General features: G+C 42.0%; 1 protein-coding gene across 17 annotated transcripts in view; it reads right to left on the bottom strand.

Annotated features, from left to right (window-relative positions):
• The window catches only part of ST3GAL3 (ST3 beta-galactoside alpha-2,3-sialyltransferase 3), a 215,468-nt gene extending 194,415 nt beyond the window's left edge, over positions 1-21,053 (bottom strand). For 14 of the 17 annotated variants that reach the window (XR_015157735.1, XR_015157732.1, XR_015157733.1 and 11 more), the window contains exon 1: positions 20,894-21,053. The gene's annotated coding sequence lies outside the window, so the exon portion shown is untranslated. Of the gene's footprint in view, positions 1-20,658; positions 20,808-20,893 lie in introns of those variants that run through there. The other 3 variants (XM_086384049.1, XM_086384074.1, XM_086384062.1) reach the window with 3 other exon arrangements.
• Between the last annotated feature and the right edge of the window lie 410 nt (positions 21,054-21,463).

Raw genomic sequence — 21,463 nt, 5'->3', positions numbered from 1 at the left:
AAATTTATTAATTAAATTGGCAACTGCTAACCGTGGAGATACTTTCAACAGGCTAAAAGTCTTACTGAGAAATGGCATTTGGAAGAAACTGTGTCCTGAAGTAATAAGCAATTTTAGGGTTTCAAATCAACAATAAGTGTGGCAACAATGACTACAGCTAAGGAGGCTGGGTTTGCAGAAGCTGATGAAGACGTTGAAGTGTTTTGGCATTCTACGACCAAGAACTGACAAACAGCTGCTGCAACTGCAAGGGTAAAGGATATTGACGGAAACCGCCCCAAAGTGAAGTCATCCACAAACTGAAATGTAAAGCACTCACAGAGATTTTTCACTATGACTGAGTGCTACAATGACTGCAGAAAAGTATGACTTTAATTTTGAAAGGACATGCAAATTTAGGGCAGGTGTGCAGGATGCTTTGAGTGCCTATAAAGAACAGTGTGATAGAAAAGTGTGTTAGGCTAAGCAATCAAGTACACTGTCCTATTCAAGCCTGTCACAGCAGCCAGAGCAGACAACGGAACTCAGCCTTGGACATCAAGGCAGACAGCCATAGAAGATGTAGATATAAGTGACCTGCTTGATCTGTTGGATTCAGATTATAATGAGAAGTTGATAAATGACCCGCTTCCCCTTTCTCCTACACCATAGTCTGTACCTCTGAACCTCGCACCACCCCAACCTCTGACAATTCAGCCTAACACACCATCACCACTGCCTCTTAACCTTGCTCTCTTCCTGATTCTGGTGAGTGAAACAATACCATAAATACATTATTTCTATCTTATACAGGCTGTGTATTTATCAAGTCATTTCTGCTTTCATTATATATTAGTGTTAGGAGGAGAAGGGGACGACAGAGGATGAGGTGGCTGGATGGCATCACTGACTCGATGGATGTGAGTCTGAGTGAACTCCGGGAGTTGGTGAGGGACAGGGAGGCCTGGCATGCTGCGATTCATAGGATCGCAAAGAGTCGGACACGACTGAGTGACTGATCTGATCTGATCTGATGTAGTGTTATTTTAGGTTTTAAGTGTTATTTGGTATGCTTTGGTAAGTTATTTTTTGGGGTCTGGGAACACTCAAAAAGTTCTCCATATAAATTAACGTAATTGTTTCTTTGCTTTCTAGCACTTCAGCCTATGAAAAGTTTCATAGGAATGCTGTACTTTCAGGTGACAAGGGAAACCTATAGCTATTGAAATTTACAATATTCATACACCTTGACTCACCATTTCTATGACTTTTTTCTAAAGCAACACTTCAACAAATATTTTAAAAGACACGTGCATGGATATTTATCAGCAACAATGATTATAAGAGCAAAATACCTGAAACAACTCAAATGTCGATCAATAGGGAACCAGACAAATACATTACGATACAACTACACAATGCTATCAATATCACTGCTCCCACTGAGGTCACCACAGGAGGTAGACAGCAAAGGAGTTAACCAAAGGAAGTTAGTGACAAGATTTCCTGCAGCTGTCAACATCTTCTATGGCTGTCTGCCTTGATGTCTAAGGTGGAGGTTCAGTGTCTGCTCTGGCTGATGTGACAGGCTCGAACAGGACAGTGTATTTGATTGCTTAGCCTCACACATTTTTCTGAGGCATGTCCTGACATAGAAAAATAGCTAGAGTATACTGCTTAAGTGAAAAACAAGTCTTGTAGAATAGTATGTATGTCAATGTATATACGGCCCCATACTGGTGGTAATAAGGACAACAGTAATATTTAAAATTAAGGTTAACAAAAAAAATAAATAAAGTTAAGAAGGAAGCACACAGATGTAAGAATACACACCAAGCTGCTGACAATACTTATCTCCCAAAAGTGGGTATGGAGAGGGTATTTTTCATAATATATTCATATATTTAATTTCTGTACTCATGCAAGTAATAAATGTACAAAGTTTCCAAAGTGAAATAGAAATTGGAGACTCGTATTTTCAGTAGCACAAAGGATATGTACTGTGTCCAATCCTCCCACAAAAACAATGAAAACTTTAAGATATAAGAAGCCTGCCTACAAAAAGCAGGTGGTTCTTGGAAAGATTCTTCTTTCCTATTAAAAGGGGACTGAAGTGGCTGATCCCAGCCCTTCCCCATTCCTTCTGTCCTGAATGCAGATGTGACAACTGAACTGCCACAGCCAGTGACTTCAACCGAAGGCTCTGGCAGACACACGACCAATAGATTTACTATCTGTTCAACAGATATGACAGTGAGAATGGTGAACTAATCACCTATTTAATTTCTGACTTTTCCATTAAGGAAAAAGATCTACAAATAAAGAGGCAGAACAGTCTAAGGAGGAAACAGATTTCCAGAAGTAGATGACATTCAAAGCAGCAAGTAAGAGTGTAAAATAAGCCAAAACAAGGAGGAGCACAATATCCTGATATTCTGAAAGAGATGACATTTCAAACTCACTGCCAGGACAAAAGTTTGACAAGATATTCTAGTGGTGAGGCTGTGGGGAGAATCCTCATACGTTACTGGTGATGGGAGGGATTTGGCAATATCTAACAAAATCACACAGGCTTCAACACTTTAACCACATATTCTCACTTCTAAGAAACTATCCCAAAGATACACTGACAAAAACACAAAAAGACTTATGCACTGGCTGATTGCAGCACTCTGTAATATAAGAGAAAAAGTTCTCCAGTACACCTTCAAAAACTATCGTGTATTGACAAAACGTAGGATTATGCAGCCATAAACAGGAATGTGCTCTCTCTGTCTCTTTCTTTCTGAACAGTTTAATCTAAATGCCATTCGGCTTTAGGGGCCAGGCAAGGTAGGCACATATATCTGAAGTGAAGACAGAAGGGGCATCAGGCCATCGTGAGAAGTCTGGGAGTGACAGAAGATGACAGAAGTCTGAGAGAAGACAGGCAGTGACATGGGACTGACCAAACAAATTAAATACACTGAGACTAAGAGGAGCCAAATTCTCAATGATGGAGACGTCAGTCGCAAATGTGCAAAAAGACTGTTGTTCAGTCGCTCAGTCTCATCCGACTCTTTGCGACCCCATGGACTGCAGCACGCCAGGCTTCCCTGTCCTTTACCATCTCCCAGAGCTTGCTCAAACTCATGTCAATCGAGTTGGTGATGCCATCCAACCATCTCATCCTCTGTTGTCCCCTTCTCCTCCTGCCTTCAATTTTTCCCAGCATCAGGTTTTTTTCTAATGAGTCAGCTCTTCACGTCAGATGGCCTAAGTATTGGAGTTTCAGCTTCAGCATCAATTCTTCCAATGAATATTCAGGATTGACTTCCTTTAGGATTGACTGCTTTGATCTCCTTACAGTCCAATGGACTCTCAAGAGTCTTCTCCAATAGCACAGTTCAAAAGCATCAATTCTTAGGTGCTCAGCCTTTTTTATGGTCCAACTCTCACATCCACACATGACTAGTGGAAAAACTATAGCTTTGACTATACGGACCTTTGTCAGCAAAGCAATGTCTCCGCTTTTTAATACGCTGTGTAGGTTTGTCAAGACTTCTCTTCCAAAGAGCAAGTAGGAAAAGATAAACTAGAATGCATCTTTTGGGATGTACTGGAATTGAAGGTATCAGTGTGAAGTGAAGGTTTTCAATATATACACATACAAAAACATAAAAATAACTACAGATGTGGACTGTGTGTGTGCTTTTGTGTGTGTACATGCATGGAAGTCCTAGCTCTGATCACTGAAAGGGCCCAGCAGCAGTCATATCCCAATAGCAATGAGCACATCTAGCACCAAGATCTTGGTTTTTAAATACCATTCTCCACTATGTGATAGGAACTAGGGATCCTTAGAAGAATGGCTGAACTCAGGGCTGAGGCAGAGAGGGCACAAGATAAGCCTGACGGTAGGAAAGTACTCAAAGAGAGACATGTCAAAAGGATAAAGCAGTCGGTTTGAGGGGCTCCTAATGGCCAGATCTGTGGCAATTTAGACTGATAATAAAGGATTATGACCCATTAAATAAGAATTTAGTAAGTGAGGAGAGGAGAAAGCTCTTCCTTAGAGTGGAAAGAATGTAGAATAATGTAATTAGAAAATTATTTAGCAATCATTTTAGGAATAACTCAGCTAAGAAACATCAAAGGATGCTAAAATTAATAAGTAATACTTTGAGAAATGGGACATCTTAAAGTATCTCCCCAAAGGAAACTTATTAACTACAGAGAGGAAAAGAGTAATTTTAAAATGCAGAAATCTGATAGGCACCACAATAAACTAGTTGAAAGATATATGGGGGTTCCTTGTTATATGCTTGCAACTTATTTGTAAGTCTGAGATGATTTCAAAATTAAAAGTCAAAAAAGAAAAAAAAATTAAACCAATGTGCATATAAATGTTCAAGTAAATATCAAGAGATTATGCAGCCAATTAAAATGCTGTTTATGAAAAAAATTTTAATGACAGAGAAATGCTTCTGAAATCATATTGAAGGAAAAAAGATACAAATATCATATCCTCAACTATTAAAAAGAAAAAAATTGGAATAAAAAGAAAACTAACAGATCCATGCAGAGAATCTGGTTTTTTCTGACTGTGGGAGCACACCTGGCCTCCCTGCATAGCCACAGAAAGCTGCAGGTTAAGAGCCGTAAATGCTCACAGCCAGCTCTCTTCAGCAGGCAGAGGGCGTGCAGCAGTTGGGCTCATCCCCTCCTCAGGCCTTCGTCTTAGCTCCAAGAAGGAAATGTCTCTCTTCTGTTCAAAGCTCAATGCAACAAGCACCAAGTGCCAGGGATTACTACAAGCCATGGAGGATACTAGACAGTCAAATTTAGACCCTGCCCTGGAGGAGTTTGACTTCTCACTCCCCATTTGCTCTTTCACCCACCACATCTGATCTGGCTTCTGCTCCCGCCTGTTGCTCAATAAGTTTACCACTGACCACTTAACTGCCAAAGCCACTGGACACCACAGGTCTCCCATCACTTGGCCTTTCTAAAGCATCTGAGACTGAGAGAGAGTACAGGGTGGTGTAAGAGCTCTTTCTCACCGTCTTGTCTTCAGCAACACCAACTCCTCTTTTAAGACTCTGTTCAAGTCTCATTTCCTTCAAAAAGTTTTCCTTAAACACTGCCCAACACTATGGCAATCTATGCTCTGGTAACACCCCATGCTTACCTCTGTCCGAGCACTTGTAAAATATCTTGTCTAAGGAATTAGCATATAATTTGAAAGCGGAATCTGTAACTTAGGTCTATGAATCACCCACAGTTAACAACACAGCACCTAGTACACAGCCCATTCAAGAAGTGTTTGTCTAAAGATCAAATAAATGAATATATTCTAACTATATTCCAACTCCAGATACAATATAATTTGCTCACATTACAAAAATATATACTAAAGACACAATCTGTGTGTGTGTGTGTGTGTGTGTGTGTAGAGAGAGAGAGATGGAGGTGGGGAGAGGGAGGAAGAGAGAGAGCATGAGCAATTTTAACCATAGAGAGAAGCTTGAGGTGTTGTATGTCTGAGTTTTTCTTATATTTTCATTCCACAGAGAAGGAAATGGCAGCCCACTCCAGTATTCTTGCCTGGAGAATCCCAAGGACAGAGGAGCCTGCCAGGCTACAGTCCATGGCGTCACAAGAGTCGGATACGACTGAGCAACTAACACACAGATACACCCAAGACAATCTCATTCCACTTCATTTACCATCCTTATGCTGACTGTCCCAAACTTGATATATTCCATCCAGATAGAAGACAGTTCCATCTCCATTTATTGAACTTTTGTTTTGGGGGGGGGGGGGTTTCAGCCACACTGTCCAGCTTGTGGGATCTTAAGTTTCCCAACCAGGGACTGAACCTTGGCCCCGGAAGTGAAAGCCCAGAATCCTAACCACTAAGCCACAGGGAATTTCCTCTATTTAACTTTTGTATCATCATCTAGATGTTTCGCAGATGTCTCAGACTTCCCCAGTAAACCCCCTTTCTCCAGTGTGTTCACTATTTCAATAAAAGGCAACACCTTCACAGAGGCGTCTGTCAAAAACCTGGAAATCAACCTTGACACTATCCTCCTTCTCACTCTTACCCTCCACATATAATCAATCATCAAGCCCTATGAATTTTACCTCTTAAATACTTCTTGAATCCATCCATCCCTCTATCTTCACTGCCACCACTATCTTTCAAGTCACTATAATCTTTTGCTTGGACGATTACCACAGTCTCCTAATAAACCTCCCATCTCCATTATTTCATATGTGATAAATGTGATACATTACACTTTATAAATTTAAGGTATATAGCATGTTACTTTGATACATTTATATATTGTAATATGATTGCCATTTAAACAATACATGCCATATTACATTATAGCACAATATTATTGTCTGTATTCATTAGCTCTCTATGGGTTTACTACTTGCTAAGTCTGTACCCTAAACCAGCATCAGTCTTATCCCGCAATCCTTCATCCTCCGGTAACCTCCACTTATGCTCTAACTTCTCACAGGTTTGCTTTTCAGACTCCACATTTAAGTGATGCTGTGTAGTACTTGTCCTTCCGACTTATCTCATTTAGCATAACGTGCTCAAGATCCATCCATGTTGTCACAAACAGCAGGATAGCCCCCTTTCTCGTGGCCAAAGAATATTCCATTGAGTGTATGTATCACATCTTTTTTTAATCCATTTATCTATAGATGGGCATTTGTGTTATTTCAATATCATGGCTATTGAGAATAATGCTGTGATAAACAGGTGTGTACATATAATGCATCAAGATTCTGTTTTCATTTCCTTTGGGTACTCCCATATCCATTCTTGATCCTCTTCATTTTCCACATAGCAGCCAACGTGAATATTATTTCATTCCCAGGTTTAAACTTCTTAGCTTTCCCACTGTCTTTAGGGTAAAGTTCCAAAGCCCTTAACAGGGCCTGTAAGACTGGTGAATCTGGCCCCTGCCCACCTCTCCTCCCATCTCTCTTGTCATCTCTTACGACCTCACCTCTAAGAATCTGCAACAGGGAACATCTCTCAGTGTTTTGAACTTGCCATGCTGTCTCCTAATGGCAGGCTAAAGCCTCCTTGACCCTACCACTTCATCTAGCCAACTCCCACTCAGTCTTTGGAAGCCTTACCACACTGTAAGTTGGGTCTCCCTGTTAGAAATTCCCATAGCACATATATATCCCTATCCATTACATAGTGAGCTTATAATCACAAGTATTTACTTATCATGAGTAATGTGCTTAAAGTATATATTCTGGCTAATCCAGAAAGTGAACATGTCTATTTTATTCACCATTGCATTCCTGGTAGGTATTCAAAACCTACGTGCTCACTGACCAAATGTTCAATCACATATAGTCTGCTCAAAAAAAGGTACAAAAGGTATATAAATCTAGGTTATTTTAATTAACCATAAAAATTATATAAAAATTTGAACTCACTGAAACAAAATACACCAAAGTCTTGTCATTTGTAAAACATCCTACAATGTGGTTATTTTCTAATCTATACCTGGAACAATTTTTACTCTGAAATGTTAGAATTTTGCTGACCTTCAAGTATCAGGCATGATGAATATGAACTCAATTATTACAAAATTACATGGAGCAAAAACTACAAAGTATTTCCTGAACATATCTCCTGTGAATAATTTTGAGGCAAGCTAATTAGAAGTTATTACATACTATTTATTATCTGGGCTTCCCTGGTGACTCAGACGGTAAAGAATCCACTTGTACTGCAGGAGACCTAGGTTCAATCCCTGGGTTGGGAAGATCCTCTGGAGAAGGGGATGGCAACCCACTCCAGTATTCTTGGAGAATACCTGAAGAATCCCCGTAAACAGAGGAGCCTGGTGGGCTACAATCCATGGGGTCAAAGAGTCAGACACGACTGAGTGATTATGCACATTTATTACCTAGCTTCCTGAACAAGTTACTAAAAAAGTCATCAGTTTTTTAAATGGTTTTGCTGAATGCATACCTCCTTTTCAGACTATGCATGGCTAAGCAGATTTAAGTAGTTAATTAATGTGCAATACATTATAGAAGAATATTGCAGAATTGTAGATTTTCTAATTGCAAGTCAATGCAAGGGATAAACTAATATTGCTAATATTCATATAGTACCTACTGTGGACTAGCCAGAGTTCTAAAAGTTTTATATGATTTAACTCACTGCATCTTCTTAACAATCCTACAAGATTATCATTCTCATTATATAGAGAACAAACAGGCACAGAGAGAGAAAATTCTCTAAGATCACAGAGCCAGTAAGTGGCGGAGTGAGGATTCAAATTCAAATGATCTGCCTTTAATCATGTAACTCTTCACTTGAAGAGGCTATATGGGGGCAACAGAACAAAAATGAAATAGAACCAGTACAGAATCTAAATGAGAGTGGAAGAAAGGAAGGGGGAGAGTCAAGGGGAAGTGTAGTAAATGAAGACCACACAATAGAATAAAACTATGTCACAGGACGGTTACAGATTACAGATAATTAACAAAAGTTCTCCAAGCACTGCCCACTCCCAAAAGGTTCTATAAAACAAGACCAAAGAGCCAAGATTAAAGGGAGAGCCTTACGGAAAGTACAGTAAAACACCATTTTTAAAATAAAATTAGCACTCAAGTGCCAAAAGTGAAGAAAGAAAAATACCACCACAAAAGCCTCAATGAAAGGGAACAATTAAGAACTGCTAAAAACACAGTAAGAGTCATGAAGGCCCTGGTGGATAAAAAATGAGTAAAAGAAAATGAAAAATAAAAAACTTAAAAATATTACCAAAATGAACCCAAACCCAAATCCAAAAACACAACAGCTGCCACAGGAGATCCAGTATAGGTATACCTGGTGTCTGAAAAGGGAACCAAGCATATAGAACAACAACAAAAGAAGATACACAAAAATGATAATTAGAGAGAGCTGGGCTGACACAAAGATAGAGTCCTAGCTTCTCCAAGCCACAACAGCCAAGGTGGCAAGGAAAACCTGAAGATCTCCAAAGGGAATTAAAATGCTAAGAGTATGCTGAGGTTCTGATCACCCATTGTGTGAATTACAGACTTATTGCCTCTTAGCTCCAAATTCAATCTTTCTGCTTGCTCTGTGAAAATGGACCTGGGCCCTTAAAGTATTTTCCTCTTGCCAGCTGACATGATGTCAAGCTTTGTGGAGGCTGCAGGAAAGCCATGGTTTCTGGGTTCCAGTATTCCCTTGGTAGGCTCCTGCAACATACAGAACTTTTCCAGTGGACAGCAGTCAACAGGGAGCAACAGCAGCCAACAGCGTCTCTCAGCACTTCTCTTGAGCAGTGTAAGAGAACTAACAGAGTGCCTGGTGAGACACCTCTCTGTAAACAGCATTCCCCAGTCCCTGAGAGGCAGATTTCTGGGAAACCCCACCCTGCAGCATCATAGACACCCATCTGTAATCCAGTGATTCATGGGGGTGTCCACTACACCAAAGTCTGAATCTCAGCCTGCAGTGGGTGTGCAGCAGGTTGGAGAGCTCTCTGTTGGGCATGCTAGCTCAGCCCGGTGGTGGTGGCTGCTCCTTAGACCTGTTTATTATATTCTTTAGCATTCTCTTTACTTCATATGACAGTTATTTAGACATCACTCACATACTATAAAATTCAACCATTCAAAGTATACCTTCTAATGCTTTTTAGTATTTTCAGAGTTGTGCAAACATATCCACAATCAATTTTAGAACATTTCTATTACCCCCAATTGATACCCTGTACCCACTAGCTATCATTCCCTACAAACCTCCAGCCCCAGGCAACCACTAAACTATTTTCTATTCTATAGAATTGGCAAATGTTTATAGATATTTCATACAAATGGAATCAAACAATATGTGGTCCTCTGTGACAGGCTTCTTTCATTTAGCATAGTGTTTTCAAAGTTTTTGCATGTCAGTACTTCGCTTCTGTTTACTGCCAAGTAACATTCTATCATATGGACATACCAACATTTATTTAACCATTTGTCAGATGACAAACATTTGGGTTGTTTCCACATTTCGGCTGAACAATGCTGCAATGCATATTTATGCAGAAACTCTTATATGGACATAGGTTCTCATTCCTCTTGGGTACATTCATTACATGTAGGAGCAAAATATACCCAGGCTATATGATAACTCTATGTTTAACCGTTTAAGGAAATGACAGACTATTTTTCAAAGCCACTGTACCATTTTGGAATCAAGATTGCGGGAGAAATATCAATAACCTCAGATAGGCAGATGACACCACCCTTATGGCAGAAAGAGAAGAGGAACTAAAAAGCCTCTTGAGGAAAGTGAAAGTGGAGAGTGAAAAAGTTGGCTTAAAGCTCAACATTCAGAAAACGAAGATCATGGCATCTAGTCCCATACTTCATGGGAAATAGATGGAGAAACAGTGGAAACAGTGTCAGACTTTATTTTTTGGGGCTCCAAAATCATTGCAGATGGTGACTGCAGCCATGAAATTAAAAGACACTTACTCCTTGGAAGCAAAGTTATGACCAACCTAGATAGCATATTCAAAAGCAGAGACATTACTTTGCCAACAAAGGTTCATCTAGTCAAGGCTATGGTTTTTCCTGTGGTCATGTATGGATGTGAGAGTTGGACTGTGAAGAAGGCTGAGCGCCAAAGAATTGATGCTTTTGAACTGTGGTGTTGGAGAAGACTCTTGAGAGTCCCTTGGACTGCAAGGAGATCCAACCAGTCCATTCTGAAGGAGATCAGCCCTGGGATTTCTTTGGAAGGAATGATGCTAAAGCTGAAACTCCAGTACTTTGGCCACCTCATGCGAAGAGTTGACTCATTGGAAAAGACTCTGATGCTGGGAGGGATTGGGGGCAGGAGGAGAAGGGGACGACAGAGGATGAGATGGCTGGATGGCATCACTGACTCGATGGACGTGAGTCTGGGTGAGCTCTGGGAGTTGGTGATGGACAGGGAGGCCTGGCGTGCTGTGATTCATGGGGTCGCAAAGAGTCGGACACGACTTAGCGACTGAACTGAACTGAACTGTACCATTTTACATTCCCACCAGTGTATGAGAGCTCTGATTTCTCCACACCTGTGCCAACATTCCTTATCATCTGTCTTTTTGATGAAGCCATCCTAGTGGGTTTCAAGTGGCATCTCAGTGTGGTTTTGATTTGAATTTCCCTAATGACTGATGATGTTGAGCATCTTTCCATGTGTTTATTTCTTTACTCTTACTAGCTAATCTCATGTTACTCTAATTCACTGTTAAAGTTAATAATTCTTACAGTAAACTTGACCTACTCAAAGTACATGGATTCTCTCTCTTGATTGGACCCAGACTCACATAACATGTGCAGTAAGTGCCTTTCTGAATAGAAATTAGATGTCAACACCAAGGTGTCAGGGCTTCCTGGGTGGCTCTGATGGGAAAGAATCCACCTGCAGTGCAGGAAACCCAGGTTTGACCCCTGGGTCAGGAATATCCCCTGGAGAAGGGAATGGCTACCCACTCCAATATTCTTGGCAGAAAATTCCATAGACTGAGGAGCCTGGTGGGCTACAGTCAATGGGGTTGCAAAGAGTTGGACATGATTGATCAACTAACACTTATCACTTTCACCAAAGTTTTAAAACAGTGAAAGTGATAAGTAAAGCTGAAAAATACTCTGTCCCTGGTCAGCTGTTCCCTTGAGAAGTAGCTGAGAAAATGGGTAAATATCCAAGGAAACAAAACTCTCAGTTTTGAATGTTTTATTTTTTGTTACAAAAAAATAGTCTTTCTGAATAGGAGCTGTTTGGTTTAATTGGGTTTTTGCTTATTTGTTTTAATGGTGTTCAGAGGACAAGTTTCTAGACATAATTTTTTATTTGGAAAAGCTGACTTGAATAAGTCTTGAGGAAATGCAACTGGAATACTTGAAAAGATGACCGTGCTTTGAGCCAGTTGAGATAAAATGGTGGGGACTGGTGCTGAAGGTGGTTAGAAGATGGCATTATGTCCAGAAAACGGGAAACAGAAGGGTGCAGTGTGAGAGCAGTTGAGAACAGTACTGAAACATGGGCACGGCTGTGCTGCAATAAAACCTGCAGGCCTGTTTGCCAACCCGTGCTGCATATGGTATACAGACACACAGGATGTAGAAAAACCACAAAGGCATAAAAATGTATGTGAATTTTAAAACTTTAAATTTAAGATAGTGCTTTCTCTGGTTAAGGAGAGAGGATACCAGGGAAAAATATATAAAGGGTTTTTATTGGAACTGCCAAGTTTTGTTTAAAAAAACAAAAACAAACTGAAGCAATATGGTATATTAAGATTTAGTATAATGGTATTATTTGGTAAATAATAGATATCTTTATATTGTTCTGTTCCTGTAAGTGTAAAATACATCATTAGAAAATATGAGATAAATGTCCCCTTTCATTGCTATTATGTCTCTGAGACTTTAGGTGTCTTAGGCCTATGTAGTGGTTCCATATTGTTCATCAGCTCGTATCTTTTTTTAAAAAGGGTAAGAAAAGAAATATAATACTACAGAATAACTATGCTAGAACCATGCTGGAAGCTATGCCATCTTATCAGCCCACGCAGAAGCCATTATCCCACAGCTGAGTACAGCAGAAGGCACACAGTGTGACGCCTGCCCTTGAGAACAGTGTGATGCACGCAGTTAAACTGGCACAGACATTATGAGGTGGCGGAAACTGATAACTGTCCGTGAGGTTTCAGAAAGGCTGCAGTGAAGAAGCTGAGAGACAGGCCTTAGATGCCATGCTAAAGGGGTAGAAATGGATCCACTGGCAACGGAGAGCCAGTGAAGGCGTTAAGAAGAGAAATGACAAGATCATATCTGCATTTTAGAAAGACTGTTTGAGTAGCACAGTCTGAGGAAGGCCAAGCAAGGGCGAGAGGCATGTGCAACAGCCCAGACCATCTGCTGTCTAGAGAAGGAGCATCTCAAAGGCACTCAAAATAATTCACAGCCACGGAAGAAAATACCAGAACTCCTGTTAGTAAACTTATCTGATACTTAACTTCAGTGGACACTGACCTCCTCAAACAATCCCTCTGTCAGACATTTTGGGGCACATGAGGCTCAGGAAGAATCCTCAAGAAGTGTGAAAGTTCCACAACACGGGAGGCAGTGGTACCATCACTCACCACCTGCTCCGTGGCGTGGTGCAGCTTATGCAATTCAAAATGGCATCAATGCGATTAATTCATAAAAGCTGGATCCTATTTTAAACAAACAGGACCATAACTAAACTTGGCAATGAGATGGTTCGTAACCATGAAACTTCTGTGCCTCAAAGAAGTTCTCTGCTTACCATCTGGCCAAGCAAGTATGCACAAGATTTCCAGGACTTAAAGAGCAGTTGCTTATTTTTCTTTTACAAATATTGGTGTTCCAAATCTTTTCAACTTTTCTGGGATGGCAGGCAAATGTCTGTTAATTGTATGGCACCTAGAAGATTTTCCCAAAATAAAAAGTCCTTTCAAGGTGAAAAACTGCTGCTGTCACTTCAGTCGTGTCTGACTCTGTGCGACCCCACAGACGGCAGCCCACCAGGCTCCCCCGTCCCTGGGACTCATGTCTTAACAAAACCTGGAAACTAGTTTGGTGTTTTTTTTTTTGGGGGGGGGTGGTTTGTTTTGTTCTTTAAGAAACTGTTGAGTGCATTTTGAAAACAGACATCTGGCAATGCTTCCATCCTTACGTTATTGTGTTGCCAAAAAGATGTAGAGACGTCCAGTATAAAAACTCTCATGTTTCCATGTCAGCAGTTCTCAAATTGTGGTCTAAGGACCCTAGAGAGTTTCTAAGGCCTTTTCAGTGAATCCATGAGTTTAAAACTATTTTCACAGTAATTCTCAGACATTATTTGCCTTGTTCCCTCTCATTCTCTCACAAGGGTCCAGCGCAGGTTTCCAGAGGCTGTAAATACGACATGTAACCACACCACTGTCCTCACAGCTAATGGGATGTGAGCTAGCGCATTCTCATGACTTAAAATCTCAGTAATTTTTAATACATTCAATATCAAAAGACAAACCCATGAAATAAAAGTTCTTTGGGGTTGCGATAATTTTCAAACTTATAAAGTGGTCCTGAAAAAAAAGAGAAAAAAGAAAAAATAAAGTGGTCCTGATATCAAAGACTCTGAAAAACCACTGCTATATACTTAAAATTTAGGAATAGAATATTGAAATCCTATTTATTAACATATTTCAAACACAAGGTTCCCATGGATTTTTAAGTCATGTCAGAAACATATAAACATGCCTTCTTTCTATCACTTTGTAAAGAAAACCACAAAAGAGAAATTTACTGACACAGACAAATTCTGTAAGACAAGGCGATAGATAATACTAAATTAGAATAACATAAATTGTGTAGAAGTTCATAGGGGAGGAACTCCTGTCAGCCTGGATAACAAGGGCGAAACTGAAAGGAGAACAAATTGGAATTAAACCTCTATTATCATCTTTACAAATATATTCAGAAGAAGACTGAGGAGCAGCAAAATTTCAGGGGGACAGAGTCACAATGATGATGACAGGCTGAAAGAGAGGCACATGTATTTTGACACCCCAGGCAGTGAGCACACTATAACATTAGTGACAAGAGTATATGCAGATGTATGAACCACTTCTGCGTGAGGGCTGGGAACAGCTGAATAAACATATACAATTTGTTGTTTGAAGAATGTTTAAATTGCCATGGTATTAATATCGACTAACTCTTCTCTTCCTGATCTTAGGATAATTCCCTCATGCCCAACCCACAAAATTCAGCATTTCAATCATTTAAGATGTATTAAAAACAAAAACAAAAACATAATGTTGGCAGTGGTTATGTCAGGTGGTGGGAATTTAGGCTAACAATCACTTACCATGAATCAGGGAATATACTAAGCATTAAGAAAACTATTATTTTTATTATAAGAAGTCCCTTAAGTGTCTAACAGTACAGGAGCAGGCTTTTTACATCTATTTTCTCAAATACTCAGAACAACCTTGCAAGGTAGGGACTTTTTAATCCCATTTTACCAGTTTGAAAAACCAAGATGACACAAGATGTTCTGAAGACTGTCCAAGGTCACATCGTAGACACTGGTGAAGCCGTGATGGAAACCCTGGTCAGCTGACTCTACCCCAGGCAGGACATGTACACACCCCTCCTACTACTGCAACAGCCTAACTGGGAACCTTCCCTCCAGCCTCACTTTATTCTAAGCTCTCCTCATCGAGAGGTATTTTATGATTCTGTGTAGCAGACATGGTACTATGGTTGCAAATCTCACAATTTTCCATGGCAGGGAAACAGAACATTCATTCCTCTGGTGTCTCCACACACACTGACCTTCCTAAAAGGAAAAGCTGATCAAGTCATCTCCCACCTTCAAGTACTTCAGTGGCTCCTCCTCAGTCAGGATAAACTCCTGAACTCACAAGCCTTCACAGTCTGACTTCTGCAGCCTCCACACACTCCCCAGACAGACTGTTCTCCTGCCATTCAAGCATCTTCGGGATGCAGCCACACTCTCTTGCATTTCTAGGTCATTACACACATTGTTTCCTACCTGAAAAGTCTTTTAAACCTACATCTACTCAGCTAATAATTAGTTATCTGAGACTTAGGTAGGTGTGAGCTTCTCTGGGAAAATCATTAATTATATTCCCTGTGTGACATCAGGTTCCCTTTTAGGAGATCCCACAGGACCCCCAAACACAGCACAGTACAATGTATTCTAACTGCGAGTTCACTGGCTTCTGGTCCTACCAGACTACAGGCTCTTTCAGGCCTGGGATATGCCTTTTGTATCTGCAATGCCGTGACTGAGCACCGAGCCTAGTAGAGAGCTCACGTTCAACAACTACTTGTGGGATGACTAGAGGACCTAGTACAGAGAACAAACAGACGCGTATACAACCAAGTAAAAAACGAAATAGGATACGTGTGAAAATAAGAAAGGTGAGAAAGAAAGAGTGTGGCAGGATGCCAAGAAGTAGAAAAGGGTAGGGAATCCTGGGATTTCCTTACCTGATTTCTCAGTTTCTTCAAATCCTGAGGCTGCTGCCAATGAATATCATGACCATGGGTGCCTATTCTGAACGAGGTACTGGGCAAAGCACTTTATAGAAAATGAACTCATAACCACCCTATGCATTTCACTGATGAGGAAACTTGGACTCCAGAATCAAGACACTGGCCCAACGTTAGACAATCAATGGCAGAAGCAACATTTGAACCCTGTTTTCACTTTTGGAATTCTCCAGGCAAGAACACTGGATTTGGTTGCCATTCCCTTCTTTGGCAGATTCTTTACCATCTGAGCCGCCAGGGAAGCCCCAAAGTGAAATCTCCTCCCCAAATACCAAAGTTTGATAGTCTTAGGTAAACCAAATTAAACCAGTAAGGTTGAACTAGGATCTTTTTAACCATTCAAGTAAAAATATACCTTATTATACACTTTCTGGATTCTTAAATTGTGTATCTTGAATAAAACTTAATTCTTTATGGATGCCTCAGGACCATTCCTGAATTCATCTCTGAGGGTGCCATAAAATAATAATGCCCTAAGGAATAACTGGAAAATCAGACTACTGTCTCAGACGGTAAAGAATCCACCTGCAATGTGGGAGACCTGGGTTCGATCGCTGGGTTGGAAAGATCCCCTGGAGAAGGGAATGGCTACCCACTCTAGTATTCTGGCCTGGAGAATTCCATGGACAGAGGAGCCTAGCAGGCTACAGTCCATGGGGTCGCAAAGAGTCAGACACGACTGAATGACTTTCACTTACCCTCATACCAACAGCCTCAGCCTGTTACATTACAAGCGTTACAGTGCTTGCAGTGGAGCTCTGACTTCCCTGTCCACTCTCATTCCGTGCCTCGTTAGAGCTTCATTTCTTGCTACTGTCAGTATGTTTCTCTCTAGTAGTGCATCTGATTTTGCTACCTCTAATCTTCCACAGGCTGGGCCGTGATGCTCATAGAAGATGTAGCAGTCATTAGTGCTGTCCAGCAGTCACTTCGGGCTCTTTGCTTTCCAGGCACATGCTTAGGCCTGCAATTCCCTGCCATTCCTTAAAATTAGGCATGGCCATGTGATTTGCTTTAGCCAATGATATGGAAATGAAAGTGACATGTGCCACTTCAGGTCAGATATTTCAAAATCCAGTGTCCCTTGGTCACCATCCTCCACTCGATCAAAATGGTCATGGAAAACCATATTAAGATGAGTTTCCATCAGCATGGATCCCTGAGTAACTGAGAGGAGCAGAGTCACCCATGTAGTCCTGCTGGACATGTGGCATGAATGAGAAGTCAACTTTCGTTCTGTTAAGCCACTAAAGTCTTAAGGGTTTTTGTTAATGAAGCCTAATCCAAGCTATCCAGACCAATACATCCGCTTTCTCACATAAGTAGCTTTATTAAAGATTTTATGATAAACATTTTGCTTGCACAAAGAATTTTCTTTGCATCTATCTTGGTTCAAAGCTATGTTCAATTTAAAATATATTTACCAAGTACCTACTATGTACAAAACACTGTGCTAGAAGATGAAGATAATTCATGTCTTGAAAAAGTTTCAGTTTTATGTTGGCAATTGGGGCAAAAAGGCAGATTCTAGTGTTATAACTGTTTAAAGGGGGAATTAGTCCCATGCCTTTTCATACTGTTCATGGGGTTCTCAAGGCAAGAATACTGAAGTGGTTTGCCAGCCATGAAATCAAAAGATGCTTACTTCTTGGAAAAGAAATTATGACCAACCTGGACAGCATATTAAAAAGCAGAGACATTACTTTGCCAACAAAGGTTCATCTAGTCGAGGCTATGGTTTTTCTAGTAGTCATATATGGATGTGAGAGTTGGACTATAAAGAAAGCTGAGGACCGAAGAATTGATGCTCTTGAACTATGGTGTTGCAGAAGACTCTTGAGAGTCCCTTGGACTGCAAGGAGATCCAACCAGTCCATCCTAAAGGAAATCAGTCCTGAATATTCATAGGAAGGAATGATGTTGAAGCTGAAACTCCAATACTTTGGCCACCTGATGTGAAGAAGTGACTCATTTGAAAAGACCCTGATGCTGGGAAAGATTGAAGGTGGGACGAAAAGGGGATGACAGAGGACGAGATGGTTGGATGGCATCACTGACTCAATGGATATGAGTCTGAGTAAATTCCGGGAGGTGGTGAGGGACAGAGAGACCTGGCGTGCTGCAGTCCATGGGGTCTCAAAGAGTCGGATATGACTGAGAGGCCGAACTGAACTGAGTTCCATGCCGATGGGGAGATAAGTACAGAGGAGTTTCACAAAGAGAGTTCCCATCAAATGGCCCTGACAAATGGGTAAGAACCAACACTTAGAGATTCCAAGGAGTCATTTAGGACAGAAAAAGCAACAAGAGCAAAGACAGTGAGCACAGACAACAAAGAACAAACAGTTCCAGACTTGGAAAATATTGTAAAATCAAAGGGAATAGCAAGAAATGAGTTTACCCATACTGCCCAGACCAGGCTGGGCTATCCTTAATTCAACAGAAGGTAGGAAGCCATTAAAAGCCTAGGCTGGGGGTGGGTAGGAGGAAGGTCAAGGAGGAGGGGATATATGTATACATATAGCTGATTCACTTTGCTTTATAGCAAAAACTAACACAACATTGTAAGGCAATTATACTCTAAAAAAGAAAGAAAATGTATAAGAAGGTATAATTCCACTGATCTTACCACAAAAAAAGGTAATTATATGATGTTAACTAATTTTATTGTAATAATTTTACAATACATATCTGTATCAAATCAAAATGCTGTGTGTTTTAAAGTTACAGGGTTATATGTGTCAATTAAATCTGATAAAGATGGGGGAAAATAAATAAAAAGTCTAGGTTGGGGAAATGAATTACCTAGAAATGATGATAGTACACAGGACAGATGAAAGGAGGCAGGGGGGATGTTAGAGGGTTTCTGCAGTAATAAGAGGGAAAGGCCCCAGATCAGTATAATGATGGTAGGAACCAAAAGAAGCAAATACTAGAAACAGTGTGGAGGTTGTAGCAATTAAAACTGGCAATCAACTTAACACCTCGGGGAGATGAAAGGAAGGCAAGAATCAATCCTGAGGTGCAGATGCTAGGTAGCCAGAGGACCATGATTCTAAATAGCTGAGGTTACTCAGAAAAGTGACAAGGGCAAATAAAGTGCTGCCATCTGTTTTTCTAATAGCAAGCTCCAGTTTCATCTGAAGAACTACTTCTTGTTTACCCTGTGCTTCACGCAGGACAAAAGTACGCCCTGATTTGATACCACCAACCTTATCTCCCACTTTTGCCAATAAGAACCTCCTGGAACCACCCCCGAGTGTTTTCAGTTCTCCTCTGCCACCTTCCCCATCCTCACTTTCTCATTTCCTCAGTTCTCCCTTCTCATCATCACTCATGCATACCTAGTTGAGTTCACAGCTCAACTCAAGCCTCAGTTCTCATGTAAAACCTTCCTCAAACATACAGATTTCTCCTTTTCCAGAATTTTCATAGTACCTACTGTCCTGGAATTCTAGAGACCATATTATTAACGATCATTTTCCTGTGTGCCCTTTATCCACAAACCATCTCATCAGAACAAGTCTCATACAATACAGGTTGTGAGGTCCCCACAGTTACATTGCCTTACACACAACATGTACACAACAGATACTTTATTGATAATCCAAAGTAACTTAGTCTCTAAGAATACGCACATCTTTTTCATTAATAATTTACTTTTATTAAATCATGATTAGACATGTGAAACAGGGAGATTTCATCACTTAATGTTTCAAAATATCCTTAAGAATCTTTACTCTTAGGAACCGCTATTGCCTTAAGAGATTGTCTGAACACACCATTTCGATCATAAATTTTTGTGCCAGCTTCCTTTGAATCTTTTTGACTTGAAGATATACCTAACACTTCAATGATCAGCACTCCAAGGTGATTCTGACTTGGAAATAACCCTAATCTTCCATGAGGTTTATTTACTTTGAGGAACCCAGTAAGTGCTTTTTTACCTACCTTCCTGTTCAACTAACTATAGTATAGACCATTCAAAGTGTATCGACAGAAAAGTTTGTAAGTTGCTTGTTTGTTACAAAATAGCAGGTGCCTTCATTGGTTCCTCTCTCAATTAATTACAATGATTCAGTTCAGTTTCTCTCCTTCCTCCTCTGTGCCGGAAACACAAACATAAGCGAAGTCCTTATTAAGGAATTATAAAACGAGCACGCTTACAAAAAGGAATTAAAAAATATTCGTGGGACACTATCCTAATCAAATCTCCTCTCATCACTAAGATATTTCCTCCTGCAAACAAAATCAGAGAGTAAACAATGGGGAGAAGTGCCAGGTGAAACGAAGCAAGAGGCGTACTTTGTCAGTCAAGTTGACCCGGGTTCCCGGAACATTTGGCAGCTGGTAGAGCAATAAGCAATGACAACCGCTACCCGTACGCTGCTGATCCCACTCAGGCTTTCCACTTTTCCTTGCTCTTCCCACAGCGAAGGCCCGCCTGACCATGTCCCTCCTCTGCACCCAGGTGCGCAGCGCTGCGGAGTCTCGCGCGCAGGTGACCTAGACCGCTCAGCCCGAGTCCAGCCGTCCTCTTCCCCGAGGCCTGGTAGCCCTTACCGAGGCAAGGTCTCCGTGGGACCGAACTCCCTCCCCGAGCCCCCAGTTTGAGCCGGACTTCATCATTTGGAGACCGCTGGGCCGCGCGCGATCCTTCCTTCCCCAGCACCAGCGCGCTCAGGCGCTGCGCCCCGGCGACCCGGAACCACGGGTAGCGGGGGAGGGGAGGGAAAGGGTGGCGGCGACCGTTACTCCGGAGACTACCCGCCCCGACGCGCGCAGGACCGATCCTTACCGCAGCGGGAAAGGAGGCAGGGGGGAGGCGGCGCCAGGGACGACGCGGGCGGGAAGGTGGGGGCGACGGCTTAGGCTGGGGCGGCAGCCGCGGGGGACCCCGGCGGGCGCCCACGACGCGGTGGGTCGCCTGGGCGCCGCCATAGTGGGGACGCAGCCGCGGGCGGAGCGCGCGGCCGCGACCCTGGGACGGCGGGACCACCAATCCGGCTCTCCGCCTCAGCGCCCTCGCCGGGGGTCGGGCATTCATGGCCAATCGGCGCGCGGGAGCCGGGCGGGGCACCGGGCTGACCAATGCGGGGCTGCGCTGCGAGCAGTGGGCGGGCACACCCCAGAGGGGCCCGCTATCACCGGAGCCCCGAGTTCTGCAACCCGCCCATCCCGCGACCCCCTCTCCCCTCCGCCCCGCCCCGCGCGGACCAGGGCTGCTGGCAGGGTGGGGAGTCGGTCCTGCCGGCCAGGCCTGCTGGACCGACGCCCGGCCCTGTTGCCTCCGCGCCGACGCGCCCTCCCGGTTCCTCGGAGCCCGACTGCCGACTGGAGGAATCCTCCACTCGCAGCTTCACACCCT

The sequence above is a fragment of the Bos grunniens genome, chromosome 3, assembly GCF_055505025.1.
Source record: "Bos grunniens cultivar Pamir isolate PY7600 chromosome 3, Bosgru_T2T1.0, whole genome shotgun sequence".
In the NCBI taxonomy this organism is placed as follows: domain Eukaryota; kingdom Metazoa; phylum Chordata; class Mammalia; order Artiodactyla; family Bovidae; genus Bos; species Bos grunniens.
The sequence above is the reverse complement of the archived record's forward strand: the minus strand, read 5'-3'. Positions and strand labels throughout refer to the sequence as shown.